The sequence below is a fragment of the Jaculus jaculus genome, chromosome 3 (genome assembly GCF_020740685.1).
Source record: "Jaculus jaculus isolate mJacJac1 chromosome 3, mJacJac1.mat.Y.cur, whole genome shotgun sequence".
Lineage (NCBI taxonomy): Eukaryota > Metazoa > Chordata > Mammalia > Rodentia > Dipodidae > Jaculus > Jaculus jaculus.
In genome coordinates, this window is record NC_059104.1 from 156,198,768 (window position 1) to 156,220,399 (window position 21,632).

Here is a 21,632-nt window from a genome sequence, read left to right on the forward strand (position 1 = left end):
AACACCTCCTCCAGCTGACTCCAGGAGACTTAAATAGAAAGATTAACTCTAACAAAAATCGCTGAGGCTCTGGAGGACATACATTAACATTTAAACCATCACATTAGATTTGCTGAAATGGGGAGCTTTGGGTTCAAGTGAGAGACTTCAGTAAAATAAAAAGAACTATTAAGGAAGATACCTGATGTCAGCCTCTGGCCTCTACCAGTGCTGATATGCATATGTGTATCCACACTTGTGCTCAGCTGCATAAGCACATGCCCGCATACCACACACGCACACACACACACACACACACACAAGAAAGAAATGATCTATTATATGGAACTATGCAAATGGCAAGATCTTAACAGTGTTTACTGCCATATGTTTACTCATTTAAAGTATGGTATGCTAGTTTTAAATATGTAAAATAAATACTTATTTCCTTATATTTTATATTACAATTGACCAGGATAGTCACTTTCAGAGCATGGTTTGCACACAAGCAAGTGTCACCAGATAGGACACATTAGAAACACACATTGTCACACTGTCTTCCCAGATCTAATGAAACAGAAACTGTAAAGATGGATGTCCAATCTGTGTTTTAACAAGATCTCCAAGTCCAGTGAACATCAAAGTTTGAGAATCAGTCTTGCAAAGAAAAGTCTTTTGTTTCTACTTTTACCCAAGGACTCTGCCTAGAGATGATTTGGAACCAATCCTAGGATGTTATGCTTTCCCTAGAATCATTTCCCACAGCTTTCAAAAGGATGTTGCAATCACGCTGTTCCTTTGAGCCCATGTAATCACTAAGATTCTTGATTAATAGTTAATCATTTCATCTTGACTGCATTTGAAATGATCAATTATTTCATAATGGCTTCCTCTTGTGTAGAATGAGATTTAACACTGTGATTATCACAGCCATTATAGAACACTGCTGGAATTTCTCCAGAGTCAATGCATACTGAGCATTAAAGGTGCCTCTAAAAGCAGTCTAGCCTCTATTTCACCATAAAACATTCCATTGAGTTTTCCTCTATCATAACTTTCTATTATTTATCTAGGCTTATAGAAAAAATGACATGTGGGAAACTTACAGATTAAGTCCAATTTCTTTGTGACCCAGTAAAACTTACTGTAATCACAAAAATAAAAATTATACTGTATCAAATGAAGAAATTAAGTTAAAATCATTTTAATCCATATTTTTAGAGATAATAACACTTAAATGATGTTAATGTTTCAATTCTCCCTTCAATATACTAAGGTCATTTTAACATGAGTATGAAGCTATGAAGTTAAAGAGTTATTTCCACTGATTGATCTCTTAAATTCCTTCTAACTGATTAAAGGAAAATTACACTGAATACTTTGAATATAATATTTAAATTAGGATATAGAATACTAAAGTCTTCCATAAGCCTTCCTGGCATAAACTTAGCTATGGCTCAATTTAAAAAAAAAATAAATAAGGGGCTATAGAAATGGCTCAGCAGTTATGGTGCTTGTACTTTGAATATAATATTTAAATTAGAAGATAGAATTCTTACACAAGCTAGAGTAAAAGAAATTAAATGAGGGGATGTAGAAGTGGCTCAGCAGTTAAGGTGCTTGTCTGCAAAAACTAATGACCTGAATGCCATTTTGCAGCACCAAAATACACAAGGAAGTGCATGCATCTGGAGATTGTTTGCAGTAGCTAGAGGCCCTGGCATGCCCATTTTTTTTCTTTCTTTTTTTCTCTTTCTCTCCTTTACTTCCCCCTCTCCTCTCTCTCAATTTCTTTCTGTGTCTGTACCCCCTGCTTACAAATAAATAAATAAAATATTTAAAAAAAAATAGGGTCATTGAGATTTCTGTGCAAGCTATCTTATTAATAGGACCTGGGTAGTGCATTTCATACTTCTGAAGACTCTGGTCTCAATCACAACTGTCCCCATACATATACATAATCAATCCCTTGTAAACCTTATAGCATTTCCCAAGCTATTGGCTTAACTCAGAATTGAAACATTCCATCCATGATGGATACCCAGTAAGACTCAGAAAGTAAAGAAAGCTTACAAGTCTTAGAAAATAAGCAACTTGTAAGTGCCAAGCTGCTCCTGGAACTTACATGGTTCACAAAACCCCTCTCCAAGATTATGTGAGCAGTAACAATTGCAGGGGAAAGGAAACTCTACAACCAGCCAAGCTTCCTGCAAGATGTGCAGGGAGATGCAGGAACAACTTCTGTAAATCATCACTTATGCTGGGGAGTGGGTTTTCCAGTGATGTAACTTCCTTTGAGTCATCCATGCTTCTGTAAGTAACTGCTAACTCGTACTCCTGTTATTTTTTTTCCAACAAAATCATTGGCTTGCCAAGTTGAACCTTGGTGGAATTGTTAATTTGTTTTGTCATAGATGCTTTATCTGGGCTGAACAGATATTTGTTCATGTCTCCCAGGAAAAGGTCCACATCAGTACTTAAGTAGATGCTCTTCATATGAGGAGTGGGGAAAACTTTCACTTAAGTAAAAGCTATCATCCCATCTCATTCTAAATATCTGCGTCTGTCTTATGATTATACTTCTTGTTTATCTCAAAGTTTGTGGAAGGATTTAATAAGATAAGATATAATAGACATAATGTTTGACTTGTATGTACAAGCTTTCACTACAGACATGCCATCAGTTTTCATACATAGGATTTCCAAATTTTGCTTGTTAATAAATTAAAATTCTTATATCTCAACACAGAGACAAGGTTGGTTTCTCAATCTGTATGTTAACAAGCTCCTGTGGTACCAAAAACACAATACAACCTATGTATTATTCATTGCTTTTTCAGAAGAATACAGCATAGAGGATTTCTTGCCCTCCATTCTGTCTCCCTCCAACTTATACACACAACTATATTATTCCATGTTCAGGCTTGGGGTAGGAACTAAGGGCTGTTTATCAGTCTCTCTTTCCCTTCTATTGGTTATCTACCTCTTTGGAATGAAAAGAGGAAGCATAATTGCAGCCTTGAACATGTCAAATGATCCAATTTGGGAACTGGCATCATTCTCCATTGGAATATTATGCCAACTAAATTTCTGGACACAATGTGAGCATAAATATGGAATCTTCATTCTCTTCAACTCTTATTAAATAGAGAGGGTGTGGTGGGAGGAGACAGTAAGGGGAGGGGGCACAAAGCTAGACCCAAATAGAACTAGCACCATAAAATCCTATATCCTGAAAAACAGACTAATACATTAACCCTTCATTAGGTCCTTAGAGGGAATACCTGAATCAAAGGGCCTTGGAGAGGTTAAGATTAAAATGGTAAGACTGGCCTTAATCTTCACCTGTTTTTATTGTTTTATTCTCTCTCTCTTCTGTCTTTCTCTTTTATATAACATTTTTCTTCCTTCTTTTCCCTTGGCACTGGCCTGTAACTCCCAGTACCAGGATTCAGTTAACACCTACAATGAGCTGTTGATCAGAGAGACCTCCAAGGTTTCCCAAAAGAAAACAGATTCCTATCAGAGCACTATCCAACAAAGGTTAGTGTTAAGACCCTACTGCCAATGGCACAATATGATGTCTGTATGGAACATGGAGACATGGCTGGAATCTGGAAGACAGTCTGTCCCCATACAGTTAGCTTGTCTAGTGCCAGAAGGTGCTACATGAGCGACTGGGAGAAAATGGCCAACATCTGTCCAAGCAACTCATGGTCTAAGCTACTCAGCAGCAAACAACCTGAAGTAATGTTCACACAAGTGCAATAGTGGTGTCTAACAGCCATGGTGGGTAAAAAACTGCTCTTGAATTGGCTAACAGATCTGCTCAGTGGAATGGAATCCATAGCTGGAATTAGCAAACAGGTCAGAATCATATCAAAAACACAAGTTCACTCTCCAATATCAAGCTCCCACCAAAATTGGGCTACAAGAGTGACTAAACCTATTAAATTCTCGCTAAAATAACAATGGTTATCTCATTTATCCAGTGCTGACTTCACTCTCCATTGGTGAATCTGCTTCTCTATTTTAGATGGACTCAGAGCCTGAGGAAAGAATCAGCCCATTACACCACTCCAGGGTCCCAGCTGAAACCATAGAGTAATTGGGGAAATGAGCAAGAGTGCTGCTTCCTTTATGAACCTGGTATCAGCACAAGGGTGAAGGAGATAAACACAGGGAACACTCAACTCCTACTAAACCAGATATCCACAGACACAGAGGTTCCCAAGACCTCATCATTAAAGTAGACCTAAACAACCTCAACATGGCTCAGGAAAATTTGCAGGAGAGAGGGTGGAAAGATTATTAGAGACTCAAGTTGGGACATTAAGCACACAGACATTGCCTTTTCCCCATAACTGATAGCTACCCCCACAGTGCATAACCCACAGTCCCCAACAAGCACACTAAGTATGTACATAACTAATAAAGAAAAAAGCTGACATTGGAGGATAGAATTTCAACATATGGACTAAAATATATACTATATAATAACATATAGTACATATGTTATTATATAATAGTATAGTACATATGTTGTTATATAATATATATGCTAGAGTATAATATGTTATTAGATAATATATTATAGCATACAGCTATTTCTTTAAAATTGTTTTGGATATAGGAGATGAGTCTTTGAGTTCAGGTGCCCAGCACAAAGTAAAAGCCAGGTATGGTGGTACATGCCTGAAATCCCAGTTCTGCGGAGATGGAGACAGGAGGATCCCTGAAGCTTGCTGGCTAGCTAGTCTAGGTGAGTCAGTGAACTCTAGGTCCAGTGAGAGACCCTGTTTCAAACGTGCATGTGTGCTATGTAGTGTAAACATCTGGAGTTCAATTTCAGTGGCTGAGGCCATGATGCACCAATTCTCTCTTTTGCTAAATTAAATAAAATAAATGTAAACACAAAATAAGATGGAGAGTGACATAATAAGACACCTGACATCAAACTCTGGCTTCCACATCCATGTGCACATATGTACAAACACATACACACTAATTTTAATAACATGTAGCTGGTAAACCTTTTAAAATATTATATTTAAACAGAAAACTTGAAAGCAAATATGCTACACATTGAACCCCTATTATGTGCAAATTGAAATTAATCAAATAGCAAGTTTAGAAGGCTCTTTTCCAGGCAAATACAAAAGTTTAATTGCTAAAATAAAACTTTTCACTTAAAAACTGTATCACTTGAAATAAATTGCTGTGAGGTTTCTTCAACGGTTATGTCTGCTGTCCTCATAGACTCAAGGTACCTCACAGAGAAGATTTGATTTCTTCTACCTTCTCTACACTGCTGTATGCTGCGGTGTTATGTGCTACATGCTACAATGATGTGAGATGAAAAGAGAATCATGTGGCAGTGTGTTGTAAGAAGCATGAGATCTTTTTGAAAAGCATAGGCACTTCTTATTATAAAATGAAACTGCTTATTTTCAGAGAACTTCTTTGGGATGTTGGCCTTACCATTAGCTCATATTGATGGCTTTAAATAGAATCAATGTTATAGTCCCCATTTTCAATGGGGCAATTTTTAATCCGTGATTAGCTCTACTTCTATAATTTGTAAGGGATTAATTCACTGCTGACCTAAATTCCTTCATGGTAGCAAAACAAGAATTGTTTCCAGGCAACATGACATCACTGACATGAGGATTCTGTCTTCAGAATTTTGCACAAAAGGCACAGAGGCTGTTTGTCTAATTGAGGGAGTGCAAGGTGCATGATGAGAAGACTGGAACCCCTGAAAGACCCAAAAACTATGAATGAGCCTTCCATTCAGCCCATGCCCAGTCACAGCTGAGCCCTTTGGAATAGAGAAAATCCATACAGAGCCTCATTTACTAAGACATCTCAAAAGTCATTTGTACATGGAAATATCATATTGCAATGTAAAACAGGTGGACACACCTTTGTGATGTAGCAAAAGAACATGGCACATGAAGTAAGCATTGAAAGTAGAGAACACTACATGTAAGAGAAACACAGAGCTTTATGAGTTCATAGAAATAGAATGTATTCATGAAACCAGGTATGTTTGGGCATGCACGAAATCACAGTACTTGAGAATAAGGCTGGGACAGGAGGATGTCAGCCAGCCTTTGCTATGCACTGAGACTGCACGTATAAACATCTAGTCTATTTTCTAGGAAGAGAAGATAGCTTGGTTTGTAAAGTTCTTGAGGGCCTGAGTTCAATCCTTGGACCCCATATGATTATGCCAACTTTGTTGGCATATGTTGTAATCCTAACCCAGGGAGGCAGAGACATGAGGACCTCTGGACTCTCTGGTTAGCTAGTCTAGCATAAATGGCACACTCCAGGCCACTGAGAGATACTGTCTTTATAAAGGTAGATGGAACCTGAGGAATAACACCTGAGGCTGCCATCTGGCCTCCACATTCTTATGCATTCACTTATATTCATATGTGCACTCACATAAACATGCACAAATGCATACCCATATGCCTAAATATTTATAGTTTGCTTTCTTTCTTTTATTTTTCCTTTCATGCATGACACTATATGATGTTTTGAACAACACAAAATAAGAGAGATTATTGGTACATGCATAAATCAGTGTCAAAATAATTGTCTTTTTTTTGCTCCAACTAAATCATTTAGTTTTCCTTGAAGAAATGACTGAAATACACAACTCTATAAAAATAAGGCATTCTGCATGTTGCCTAACAAAACTAACCCTTTAGGAGACATGGTCACAATGTCCATGGGTGGGTCTAGCTGTGGAGGTGAGAAACCCATGCATACAGGTTTCATAACTGCCAAAGAAAAAGCGAAAAGAAAGTCTAAAACGGCTGCATATACATGACATCCCTTTTGCATTGCACATCAGAAGGGCGAGTCCCAGTAGCAACTGAGTCCCCCCTCAGTAAACCAAGGGCAAAACGTACAAGACAACCTCATGAGTTAAAGAAGCCACAGGTAAGTACGTGTTCGGTGGTTTCATTAATGCAAACATGTTAGTAAACAGTCTATAGTAAAAGAGAGGGCTAGTTGTCCAGGAATATTTTTAACTAATAGAGGTTAAATGATAAATAAAAATAGAAAAATCTGTTTTCAATTTAAATTGAGATTGGACAATCTCAATTTTTCAAAATGTTTAGCTTAATGAAAATATTTTTTTAATTTTTTTTATTAACAACTTCCATGATTATAAAAAATATCCCATGGTAATGCCCTCTCTCTCTACCCCCACTTTCCCCTTTGAAACTCCACTCTCCATCATATCCCCTCCCCTTCTCAATCAGTCTCTCTTTTATTTTGATGTCATGATCTTTTCCTCCTCTTATGATGGTCTTGTGTAGGTAAATGTCAGGCACTGTGAGGTCATGGATATCCAGGCCACTTTGTGTCTGAGGGAGCACGTTGTAAGGAGTCCTACCCTTCCTTTGGCTCTTACAGCACCAGGATACCTTCTAAGCCATCCCAAGGCCACTGCCATCTGAAAAGAGAAGATGTTCTACCAAAAGTAAGAGTAGCATTAATATAAGGGGATGGACATTAAGAGAAGTGCTTACTGGACAGTTTGATAAGCATAGTATATACATTTAGCCAAACTGCAGCAGATGTTACATCCCCAGGAATCATGACTACCCCTGTTTCAAATTTTCAGTATCAGGGATATATTCCCTCCATGTAGTGGGCCTCCAGTCCAATTAGAGGGCAGTTTGTTTCCACCATGACATACATGTCACTATTGCACACATTAGTTTATTTGGCCTGTCTGGCCAAATATAAGTCTTTCAGTGTCCACTGTTGAGTATCTTCACTGGTGATTTCTTTTTCTCCCATTGAACTGCATACAGAATGGCTTCTTTTTATAGATGAATAGCATTACACTGTATATATTTAATCACATTTATTTAATTGTTTATCTGTTGATAGACAATTTGATTTGACTCTGTATGCGTGTGCATGTGTGTGGACCTGTACACAAACACTGTGTGTGTAGTACAGAAGCAAATGTGCGTTGCGGGGAATCAAACCCAGGGCTACACACATGCAAGGCAAAAGTTCTACCAGTAAGCTACAACTATAACCCTGGTTGAATCAGTTCTATAATTACTGTTAATAATGTTCCAGTAAACATGGAAATGCAGTAACTCCTTGATATACTGACTCCACTTCCATGTATTCAGACCCAGTAGTGGGATTTCTGGATGCAATAGGTATTTCACTTTTAATTTTATGAAGAACCTGCATAGTGCTTTTCACAATGACTGCACTTATTTCCATTCACAACATTATTAAGTGTCTTCCCTTCTCACACATCCTTATCAATACTTCCTATAGTTTCTCATTTTGATGACAGCCATTCTAACATTCTCCTCCCTTTCTGCCACTTGTGGGTAGGCTAGGGTTAATGCAGATAATGCAGGAACAATATTCATACATATACACAGTATACAATGGTCATAGTCCCCAGTCACCACCCTTTATTTCCCCCCTTTCTTATGCTCCCTTCACTGGGTGTCTTCTTTTCAGCTATCCCCTCTTCTATTTTTGTTGACAATTTTTGTGTATGTACAAAAGGCATTTTGATTGTAGTCACCTCTGTCTTTTCCATAATAGCCCCTATTCCTTTCCCTGACCCTTCGTCCCTCCAAGTAGTCCATCCACTATTTTTTAAAATTTGATTGCTAATTTTGTTGCACGACCTTATCAGGTACTGGTCATATTCACATCAGGTTATACTCATATCCTCTCTTTCCCATCCCCAGTACAATGAGGATCTCCCAGTATGTCAGTATGGTTAAAGCACATCCTGTGGGATCATGAATCCATCAGTCAGTCTCTGTTGGCTGGTGGGTGGGGACAGTGCCTCAGTATACTCCTGCCCATCCTGTGGCACTTATTTGTCTTCCGCAATGTTCCTTGAGTGTTAGCTGGTGTGTTATAAGACCTCTTTAGTGGTCAGCTCTCTGCAATCTTTGAACTTCTGATTTGAGGCATTTGGGGCTTTGTCAGTGTCTATGGCTGCATCCCTGGGGCTGGCTGTGGGCTGGCAGTGAGAGCAGTACTCATATTTAGATCACCGCTTCCTGTGCAATGCCTGTGGGTCCTGGCAGATGTGATGGAGGCATGTCACCTCATACTAGACAGGTGGCTATCTTTTCTCATTGTATTGATGAATCTTGGTTCTCCAAAAGGAATGAGTCTAATTATTTAAGAGACTTTTGGGTGGGTATAGCCACTCTTCTTGGACAGACTAGTGAAATCTTCTGTTTGGAGTCTTGCTGTCCCATCCATGGGATTTTGACTTGGTTCTCAGTATGAGGTTTGAGTTCTGTCCCACTGAGTAGGTCTCATATTCTATCATAGCATCATCAATTTCCCGTATAGGCTGTGTGCCACTATTGCACAAGTATGTACCTATTGTCTGGCTGGCTGATTTCATAGCTTGTAGGTTCCCCTGCTGGTTAATACTATTGGTAGACATTATCCTCCAGCAGCTTTCATATAATGGAGAATGTGTGGTGTTTGTCTTTTGCATTTGTCTTGCAGTACTTGTACAATGCTGGTTTTGTTACTATGGCTCAAAGTCATTTTAATTTTGTTTCCATGATGGCTGAAGTTATTGAGTATCTCCTTAGGTGTTTGTTGGCCATTTGCATTTCTTTCTTTGAAAATCCCATGTTCAGTTTCCGGCTCCAGTTTTTGAATGGTTTGCTTGATTTTTTTTTTTATTTTTTTGAGTTCTTTGTCAGTTATAGATATTAAACCTCTGTCAGATATATGGCTGGTGAAGATTTTCTTTCATTCTGTAGGCTGTCTGTACACTCTGCTAATGTTTTGCTTTCTTGATGTCATGATGGTTGAGAGTTAACTATTCCACTGGTCTACTGGGTTCTCATTCAGACAGTCTTTACCTACTCCTGTAACTTGGAGTGATCTTCCATTTTTTTGGGTATAATTTTAGGGTTTCAGGTTTTAAATTGAGATCCTTGATTCAGCCTATATGTGGCTGTCCAGTTTCTTCAACACCATTTGCTGAAGATGCTGTCTTTTCTCCACTAAGTGTTTTGGGCCCTTTTGCCAAAGATCAGGTATAATTACTAGAACTTATACCTGGATATTATATTCTATTCCATGGATTCATGTGTCTGCTTTTCTACCATATTGTTTTTATTACAATGGTTTTAAAGTATATTTTGAAATCAGGTTTTGTGAGACCACTAGAAGTATTCCTTTTTCTGGGGATATTTTTGGCTGTATGAAGCCTTTTGTACTTCCATATGAATTTTAAGACATTTTTTTCTAACTCATTGAAGAATGTAGCTAGAATTTTAATTAGAATTTTATTGAATCAGTATATTGCTTTTTGTAGGATGGATATTTGTGTGACATTAATTTTTCTGATCTATCAGCATGGAGGATCATTCCATCTTCTCATGCCTTCCTCCACATCTTTCTTCAATGTTTTTATGTTTTATTACATAGGTCATTCACTTTTATGGTTAGGGATATTCCAAAATATTTCTTTTGTGGCCATTGTAAATGAGACAGTTTCCCTGATTTCTTTCTCCATGTTTGCCATTTGTATATACAAACACTACTGATTTTTGTGTCTATTTTATATCCTGTCATTTTGATATATTTTTTTATTTCTATGCAATACTCAAGTGTTATGGAATCTCACATGGTTCCCATAATTCTTGGGAGAATATCCTTACATGTGCATAGTTGTTCAAATGCAGGTTTTCATCAGGAGGAGTGTCACTGAAGTCTCTCAGTCTGCCACCTTGTGCCATCCTTTGTTGTCATTCATTTTAATTACATATTTGTAAAATAACAATAAATATTCACACTTGGTATCTGTGTTTATATCAAAATGCATATTTACTCTATGAAACTAAGGTTATATTCGACGTTTACTTATTTTCTACTTTCTTTACTTGCTCCCTTATATTTCTGAGTTTCCTCCTTGCATCATTTTCCAGCTGTTCAGATAAGTGTGTAGAATTTCTGTTAGGCTAGATCTACTAGAAATGAGTGTTCTCATGTTTTGCTATCTTATAATCTGTTTCTTTTGCTTTCATGCAAGAGACATATTTGTGATGCACATAGATATCAATGCCAATATTTATTTCCTTTCAGTATTGTGGAGGTGTCTTTCTGCCCAGGTTCATTTGTGGAACTAGCTCTCTTGTTTGTGTCCCACCCAAAGTTAATTAATCTACTTGATTATTTTTTTCTTTGTCTTTAGTCATTTTTAAATTTCACTGTGATTTTTTTTTCAGCTTAAAACATTTGGGGTTCTATGATCTATCACTAGACTGATGGAGGTATTGTTTATCAGCTTTAGAATATTCTTAATGTATGAACACATTATACCTTTAGCCCATTGTCTTTCTTCTCTCTTTCTGAGGCTTTAGTTAAACATACAGTTGGACTTCGTTGCTGTTAAGTTTTAAAATTTGTATGTATTATTTTAAAGTTATGCCTGATGGTTCTTTTGAACTATTTTCCAGTTCAGTAAATCTTCCTTTGGTTGACTCCATTTACTTAAAATTCACTGCCGTAGTCAGGGCCAACTAAGATAAAACATTCCAATTCTTTTAACAGAGAAATTTTCATGTAAGGAAATGTTAATTTTGAGAAGAGAACTGAAAAGGCAAAGGGGACATCAGTAAATTGGTAGACTCAAGTAAATCAAATTACCCATCATTAAGTGAGTGGGCATCTTCCAATAAGTCAAAGGTTTTAAAAGAAAAATATCTTTGTCTTCAAGGAGGAAACTTTCTGCCTCCAGACTGAATTTGGACTTGAACCACAAAGTCAATTCTCCCCTGGGTGTCCAATGTGCTAGCCCACCTTTCCATTTTCAGAAGAGCTTACGCACATAGTTATTTAAATCAATGTCAAAGTATATTTATGTGTGCATTTGTGTGTATGAATTGGATTATATATAATCATATATGCATGCAACATGATGAGTACACACACACAGATGCAGCACACTGATTAACACATTTGCCAATCTCTCCTACTAGATGGTGTCTAACCTACTCTTTTGAAGGTATGACTCATGTCTTTCTGCTCTGGTATCTACTGTGATGCTAGAACCTAGAAAGAGTTCAATAAATATTTGTCAAACAAATTAAAAAGTGTTAATATGTAAAAGGCAACTCAACCAAAATGAAATATTGTCTTTTCACATGAATATGTTAGAAATCAACAATAAAATAAGGCATCATACGTGAAATTATGTGCCCATACCAGTAATTTTGTATACACTAATATGTATCTCTGCATATAAACGTAGAGGTTTGTGGATAGTTAGAAGTAAGGATGAGGGAAAAGGAAGAGATAATATAGAATTTTGAATGTTTCCTACAGATTTTTCCATAATCCAGAAACTAATGGTTTGCTGCTCTACTCTTTATCTACCTTTAGTTAGGAAGAACTTTCAAAATTAAGAGAATGAAGAGAATACACTGCTTAGAACTCACAGTTAAGTTTCAAATGAGGCTTTTGAAGCTCAGAATTGAAAATGCAACAGCCTTGGAAACAAAGGATTTAACTGAAGGCTGGGATGTTTGAGTGCAAAGGGAAAACTTAAAACTACAAAAAATGAAGTTGAGAAAAAAAGGGCAATTTTAACAGTAGTCTTTTTTTACATGGCAATTTGTCATCGTTGGCATATATATACCTTCAGTTAGTCACTCTCTGCAGTCAGGAGACAGAGTATAGCTCTCAAAGGGCTACCCCAGAGCACAAAGCAGTGAGGACTCCACAAAACACAAAGCAGTGAGCATCAGAAGGCTGTATCCAGGCCTTAAAACCTAATAGAATTTTCTTTTCTTTTCTTTTTTTAATTTGAGAGAGAGGAATAGGCAGGGGGAGAAAGAGATTGGACATGCCAGGGCCTCCCCTTGTGCATCTGGCCAATGTGGGTCCTGGGGAATGGAAACTGGGTCCTTTGTTTTGTAGGCAAGTGTCTTAGCCACTAAGCCATTTCTCCAGCCCCCTAATAGAATTTTCATTGCTGCATTTTAAATTTGTTTGAGATTAAATGCCCCATTCTTCTTGCTATGTTCCTTTATGGTTATCTTTTTTATCCTAGGGCTTTCTCAGCATTGTATTTTTAGTTAGTTATTTATATGTTCATTCATTCACTTTATATCATGTATGCATGTGTTTGTGGTATTCATGCAAGCATGTATATGAACATGCTCATTTGTGTGGGGCTTATGTATATATGCTGGTGTATGTTCATACACGCACATGTACATGTGGAGGCCAGAGATCAAAGTCATTTGTTTTCTGGCATCATTATCCACCTCATTGTTGGTGTCCCAAGCCCTGTCTCCTTCCTTACTGATTAGTTGGCCATAAACATGCCTCAGGAATCCTCCTGTCTCTGCCTCCCCAGCACTTGACATTACAGTGTCACTGTGACTGGCTTTTACATGGGCTGTAGGGATTTAGACTCCTTTCTTCATGCTTGGATGGCAAGCACTTTCCTGACTCAGCCATCTCATTATTTATTCCTTCAACCCCCCACAATGTATATGGGAAGCAGACACTTGGTCTCTACTGTCACTAGTCTGTTGTGGGTGAGGAACAATTTTGTCCCATATTATATCATACCTGTAGTTTCACATGAACCTAATTTTGATGCTTGTGAAAAACAATTGAGGTGGCATTTAAAGGAAATTCAGAACTAATGCTGGATTAATCTGTACTCTCCTGAGGATGCGGGGACTGGGTAAATGTATCTTGTATGTAGTACAGATGTGAATTTGAGAGGCCAAAGGGGGACTTTCTGAACTCAATACTGGCCACCAAATTTCTCAACTACCCAGAACCCTAGAACTTTTTTTTTTTTTTTTTTGTAAACAGGATCTTTTTAGGTATGATTAGTTAATATGATGTCATCCTGGGTTAGATGAGTACAAATCTGATGTAATTAGTGTCCTTATACATAGCAGAGAACTAGGAATACACAAGAGGGATATAGTGGAGTAAAAATGGAAAAAGAGTGGAGTGATGTAGCTGAAGGCCAGAGGGCCAAGTATTGCTATTCAACACCAGAAGTGAGCCACAGGCACAGGATTCTTCCTTAGACCCTTAGCACTGTCAATGCCTTGATATAGAAGTTAAAATGTGACAAGATAAAATTTCTATTGTGTTCAGTTACTCTGTTTGTGATAATTTATCACATAATCCTCGGAAATTCATACATCCACTAAATAAGTCGATTTTATCATTGAACTTTTCATCTTCCTGGTGCAAATTCAGAAGTCTGGGATTTCTGAGTTGCATTTGAAGCATCTGCTTAACTTTGCAGAACTGACTTACTGTTTTAAAGGGTTATTTATTTGAGAGAGAGTGAAAGAAAGAAAGAGGCAGATAGAGAGAAAGGAAAAGAATAGGCACATCAGGGCCTCTGGTCACTGCAAACGAACTCCACATGCATGTGCCACCTTGTTCATCTGGCTTATGTGGGTACTAGGGAATCAAACTCAGGTCCTTAGCCTTTACAGGCAAGTGCCTTAACAACTGAGTCATATCTTCAGCCCTCAAAGAGGTTATATAGTATATTCCCATTGGCTTTGTATCAGCATATTTTTCCACTTTGCTTGCAATAATTATCTTGCTAGTCATTTTAATTTTATCCACTTAGTGAAATCTTCCTGATATTTCACTGTGAATTGAATTTTGTAATTTAATCAAAAAAAATTTTTTTTAGAAATTAGTGCATCTGCTATATTCCCAAGCTTTCCAGGATACAAGCCTTCTATCATAATGTGTCTATTCATGTCTTATCTTCTCATTTTCCAGTTTCCTAATAATGTCTTTCAATGTACCAGTTTCCACTTTTAACAAAGTCCATTCACCTGCTCACTTATTTGATTTTCACATGTTCATTGTTGTTTGTTTGGGAGGTTTTTTTTTTTTTTTTGGTGTGTACATATGTATGTGTAGTTGCTATTGTTACTGATGTTTTAAATTCTTGTTTTGTTGCTGCTTTTTGCCCTAATAAGTAAGTTTGCTTATCTAAAGGCTTTAGAAATTTCAATTTTTTTCTTGAAATATTGTCAGTTTAGGTTTGTAATTCTTTTCAAATTAATTTTCACATGTTGGGAGAGCTGACTACAAGACTTTCTTTTATCATCACTTGTTCGTTGGTTGATACTTTCTTTTTTCATCACTCACTCATTGATTGATTAGCCAAATGTCAGTCTTATCCCTCATAGGCCTCTGGTCCAGGTTGACTCACTCCAAGAAAACACAGAACATCCTCTTCAATAACTCATTCAGAGACTCAGCTGATCACAAAGAAAAAGAAAACATTAAGTCACATGCTTTCCTGTACTTGCTCCATTTCCCACAAAGCTGTTTAGCCTTGCCTACTCCTCCCTGTCAAAGCAAACTTGTTCTGATCTGTTGGTGTTGTTCACGATGATCCTTCAGGAGTATGAACTGCTTCACCTGACAGCAGGCTGGGCTTCCATCCAAGAAAGCCAACAAGAGCTTTCTCAATGATCCCTTAAACCTGTTTGTCCAGCAGAATGCTGGCAAGTGACTGAGAATAATGTCATGGATGCCACTTGACACAATGGGACACCTGGAAATCTTTACCCAGATTTCCTAATACAAAATTATAAAATATCATGAGGTGAATTTTTATTACAGTGCACTCAAGAAAGACCAGTACAATTACTGAACTGGTTCTTTTCTGCCTCTTCATCTTGATTCTCCTTGTAAGTGGAGGAAGTGGCTCTCTTCTGCAATTACCATGGCTTCCAGGAATGAGAGCACTGATCAATAAACATCTTTATGACAAGAGTTCCAAACTACCTCCAAGCAAGCATGAGTCTCATAGGCCACATCACTCCAGGATGAGAACATCCTACTCATGGGTACAATTACCCATGATGGGACACTAATCTGTTCCCCCAGAACACTAGCAATCATCTCATGAAAATCAGTTAACTCTTCAAGTGATGACAAGTATAAAACTCCAGAACCCATGGCAGGATCAGAACTGTGGTAACGATTAATCAGACCACTGGTCTGGTGAACTTTACACTTCTATTTACTTTCCTTGTCCTACAAAAAAATCAAAATTTTGATTGCCCCGTAAAGATAGAGCTTGGGTCACTGAACCCTTTAATCTGTTCCTTCCAATGTGATCATATTAATTAAAGCTCCTTTCTCAGCCCCTCTGAACCACTTTTCTCTTGGATTAATTTATTGGGCCAAGTACAGTCCATTGGAATTCCAAAAAGGGACTTTTTATCTAAAACTCTGATAACAGCTTTCAGGTAATGTATTACACCACAACAATAGATAAGGGTATAAAAGGTGGTTTTTTGTTTGCTTTTTGTTTTTGGTTTTGGTTTTGTATCCTCAGATAGGGTCTTGTTCTAGCCCAGAATGATCTGGAATTCACTATATAGTCTCAGTCTGTCCTTGAACTCACAATGAACCTCCCTCTTCCACCTCCCAAGTGCTGGAAATAAAGGTATGCACCACCATGCATGGCTCTCATAGGTTGTAATGGGAAAAGCCATGATCAAATTTGAATAGTAGAAACTCTTTGTAATGGGAAATGAATCAGGAGTCAGGCCATGAAGATGAACTTTTATGGGCTCTTGGAACTAAGGAATGGGAATGAAATTTAGTACATGTATCTTTATGTGAGATTAGTGAAAACAATATTTGGTAAAAAGAGTGAACTCTTTCTTTTAAAGCTTTTGTTAGGTGCTGCCAAATTGTCTGTCAGAAGATTGCATTGGTTTAATTCTTTTACTGCCTATGAAAACCTCAGTATTTTAAATTAGAAATGATATTTCAGCCAGCTTCACAAAAGAAACAAAAAAATATAATTTTAATTAGAATTTTAGTGATTATTATTTATACTCATCTTGGGGTTTTGTTTGTTTAGTTTTTCTTATGCAGTTTTTGTTCATATATTTTACATTTTTGATATCTGGCAGATTCTGGGCTATATTCCCAGCTGTTTTTATTTCTTGCAGAAAGCTTTAATCTGTCATTTTTTCCAGCAAACATTTTATTAGTCTCCAGCATTTTATTTTTCTTTGGATTTTTTCAGATAAAATATTTTATTATTAACTAGTAAACTTTATTTCTGTTTTTCCTGTAAGAAATCTTCCACATATCTAAGTCTTAAAGTCATCACTTTTTCATAATCACATAGATGTTTGCCAGTATTCCTTTTGTTTTTATGGTTTTTGTTTGGTTGATTTGGAATGGGATATAATGATAGATTTTTTTGTGGTTATTGTTTGTTTTGACATTAAATTCCACCAGAATTTGCACCATAAACTGAATAGCTAAAGAATTATCTGCCAATGGACAACTATTATTATCAGTGTGTTTAAGCTGTTTCAGTTTGGTGATAATAGCATTAAACATTGTATTTTCGCAATCTATACTAGAACTACCTCTTCTGTCTTGTTGACTTATCTCTCAACCCACATTTATTACGTCTAACAAACTAACAGCCACATGCATTCTGTTACTTTTTGAATTTGTATTAACATCCATTTGTTTATTCTCTCATATGAATTTTAGAATTGTTGTGATGATTCATCCACAATACTTCAAACGTTTACTGGCTTGAACCAAAATTACAAAGTAACTTTGGAAAAAATGATATTTGTAATAGTTTTAGAAGAAATCCCTCTGTGTTTGTTGTTATTAGGAAAAATGTGATATATAATATTACTCTTGGTGGAAATACAAATAAGAACAGAAAGTGGCCATTGCTAAGAATCCTCAAAGAGATTTAATAAAAAAGAAAACTTGAAAATACAGGAAGTATCTAAATAGAGTCATTGAGATTTAACTTCAGATGTTTTTCTCCAAGTTTTACGTAGCAGAGAATAGAAATCCTGGAAGTCTCATAACAGAATTAGTTTAGATCAACCATATTTCTTGCATGGTTCCAGATCCCAGTAGATCCAACAAACACATAAATGCTATGTATAGTTACCTAGTCTTTCAATTGAAATTGGTAGAACAGCTAACACAACCTCTCATTGACCCATTTGCCTGTGGAATAAAAATCATTATTGTAAGAAGGCTCATGTGAAAGTTTCTAAAACTATTCCCCTGTTACCAAGCACAATAGAAAATTAGACATAATACTTTATCCTTGAAGGAATGGAAAGGACTACTAACATAGGCAAAGGATTCCAGATGTGGTAGTCCCTACTTGATCAATCTGTATGGCTTCTGACAACCAGGTGGATCCTGATGGACAATGGAGAGAACCACTATGAACATACACTGGGTAGGCCAACCTAAGCTATTGAGCACAGTGAACCTATTGCAACTCAACACAGCTTCCTGCATTTGATATGCAGCTATTCACCTGGAAAATGTGTTCTTGAATCTCCATAAGTAGGGAAAAAGATTTATTTAGTTCCTGCCTCCAGGAAATTAAAGACTTCCAGAGCAGAGACCAATGCTAACTCTTCATTATGAAACAATTTCTTAAGTAATCCAAGCATCAAGTGGAAGACTAAGTACATCATTGAAACTCAGCAAGGGATTTTGTCTAGTGTAGCATGGAAACTGTGAAAAGAAGGCCATTAATAAGAGGCCAGAAATGGAGCCAGTCCTCATTCCAATGTATGGCGCAGGAACCCCAAGCAGCTATCAATGTAGCATGTAGTCTGACACCATAGAACTGTAGCTCTGCCCTTGTGAGCTGGACCAAAACTGAACTTTTATCAATCAAGGTACACTGATTTTCATGGCCTTATTTGAATAGCAGAGACTATACAAGTGAAATTTTTTATGTGGACAGTGGTTCACACCAACTCCCAGAACTGTGTACAATTTGGACTATCCTCTACATGGTGAGAATTACATACCATTAGAATACACACACACACACACACACACACACACACATACACACACACACAACTCTAACTGTAAAAGCACTTTCCCAATATGGAGACCCCCACATACCATTGTCTAATCCTACAGATGGCACTCTTCTAGTTATTATCCAGCCTGCTTCCCCACGGTAGTATATTCAATAAACCACTCTTTTCTGTTTAAAAGGTGAATCCGCTGATTATTCTCCAACCCCTTCTATGTTTCCACAGTGACTACTAAATACACTAAAGAAAGCTTTGCATTATTTTCTTTCCTTATCAACAGTGATTTAGGCTATATATATCTGCCATCATGGTCAATTATGAAGGTGAGCCAATTATGTGTGGTCTCAGCATCCATTCATATAATTAGCTACACCAAACCCTAAAATAACAGTGGGGTGATCTGGTTAAATCTCAGGCACTGTGTCATCTTGGAAATGGAGATTGTGCTCTAGGACACAGCATAATTAAATCCATCATCATGCTATTTTGTCTCTAGGTAGCCTTGTATTTGCCTGTAACCCTGAAGAGGCTCTATGTAGACTTCACTACCACAATGACAGAGGTTGGAAACAGAAACTGTGATGAATTCTTCCTGATTTTAAGGATGAGAACAATGACAGGAGAGATGAGGTTACATGTCCAATATCATAAACTCACTTATGATAAATATTTAAGTTGTGCCCAGATAATCTAGAGAACTGAGGTATGATGTTACAGGTAAATTTCAGTACTGATTCATGATGTATCTGGGAATTTTCAATACAGCCAATTGTGAGTCCTTCAAGGACTGTATTCCTTTAATCATATGTACGTAGCCATGATATCCAATGAATTAATTATGCCATATGATATTTTCCCAGGGTAATAGAGATGGCTTCATTGTTTAATTTTAGTCAATACTTAGAGATGACTCATTGGCATTTTAAAGGCACTATTGCAACTGTTTCCCAAAGGAAATTCAAAGAGGATGCTTAAAACTGCTGCATATTAACACTTTTGAGCATGCACATAAACCCTGAATTACTGGCATATCTGTTGTAGCATAGTTTCTGAAGCTACTGACCCAGCTTGCCAAACTTCCATTCCACACCTGATAGAATCCATGCAGAATGGAAGTTTGGCAAGCTGCTACAATGGATATGCCAGTAATTCAGGGTTTATGTGCACGCTCAAAACTGTGTGCTAGTGTGACTTAGAGCTGAAAACCACAATCTATTTTTTGTATTACTTGAGCTTTAACCCACAGCATTGTGGATTGTAAGCAAGTTCTCTACAACTGATTCTCACCCTAGACCCTAGTTTTAATAAGGCAGGTTAGCTTTGAACTTGTGATCCTCTCAAATGCTTGGATGACATGCTCAAAACACATCATTGAAAGGTCCTGAAAACTGTGAATTAGGGAGACAACTGGAGGATATGAGTCTCAACCCTTGATTTAAAGATCAATATTAGGGGTTGGAGAGATGGGTCAGTGGTTAAGGTACTTGTGTGCAAAGCCTAAGGGCCGAGGTTCAATTCCCCAGGACCCAGGTAAGCCAGATGCACAGGTGGCACATACGTCTGGGGTTCATTAGCAGTGTTTAAAGTCCCTGGTTCACTCATTCTTTCCCTATCCATCTCCCTCTCTCTCTCTCTCTCTCTCTCATAAAATAAAAATTTTAAAGAATAAAAAAAGATCAATATTAGAATACCTTCCACAGCCTCTCTGATACACAGCTAGGCCCTCTCTGAACTAGCCCGCCAGCTAAATTAAACATGAATTTTCTGCTGATCAATTTAAAGGGAACTTCTTTCACCCGCTGAACATTGTTCTTGGATGTCGTACTACTTTTGCCATTTAGTTCACTCAAGAATACTTATTTAGCACAATATACATTAGGTTCTTATTAGACAGTGAGTATATAAAGATCACCATACACCCAGTCACATCTTAACATACACACATCCCTTGGCTCATTCTATGCAATATCTGAACCTTCTAGAACTAACTAACATAAATCTTGCCTTCAAAGCACTTTCAGTGTGGAATATAAAACCAAATATAAACCAGTAATCATTATAAACCTCATGATGAAGGTGTACAGAGGAAGAGCCTATTTACCTGGTTGATCAAGGATGCTTTCCTGGAGATGTCAGGCCTAAGTTGAGTGCTGGAGGCTTGATAAGATCACCTAGATTATAAAAGCAACAAAGCTTTCCAGACAGAGCAGCATGTGAAAGAAGGATAGTGCATATTACAGTCAAAAACAACTACCAAATCAGGAATCCTGGCATAGGTAGCATAGAGAGATGTGGGTAATGAGCCTGGGCATACAGACAAGGCCAAGTCACAGGCTATCGTGTACGAGGATAATGATGTGCTAAGATTAATGTTCCTGCAGCTATGCATGGTCATCAATGTAGCATTGTTGTAAGTTTGACAATTCTGTAGCCTTTTCTCCACAACCCCAATGGTCAATGAAACAAATGGCACCTTTCTTTACAGGGGGGAGAGAGAGAGAGAGAAAGAGAGAGAGAGAGAGAGAGAGAGAGAGAGAGAGAGAGAGAGAGAGAGAGAGAGAGAGAGAGAGAGAGAGAAACAAAGAATGAGATTTATAAGAATGATACCTTCCCCATTAAGTTGCCCTTCTATGCCAGAGTAAATTTCCTGTTTTTTCACACAGTAAGGCAATAAAAATTAACAAAGAATTACAGTGACAGCACTTTTCACAGCTGCTTATATAATTTTCAACTTTCCTGCATCTACTT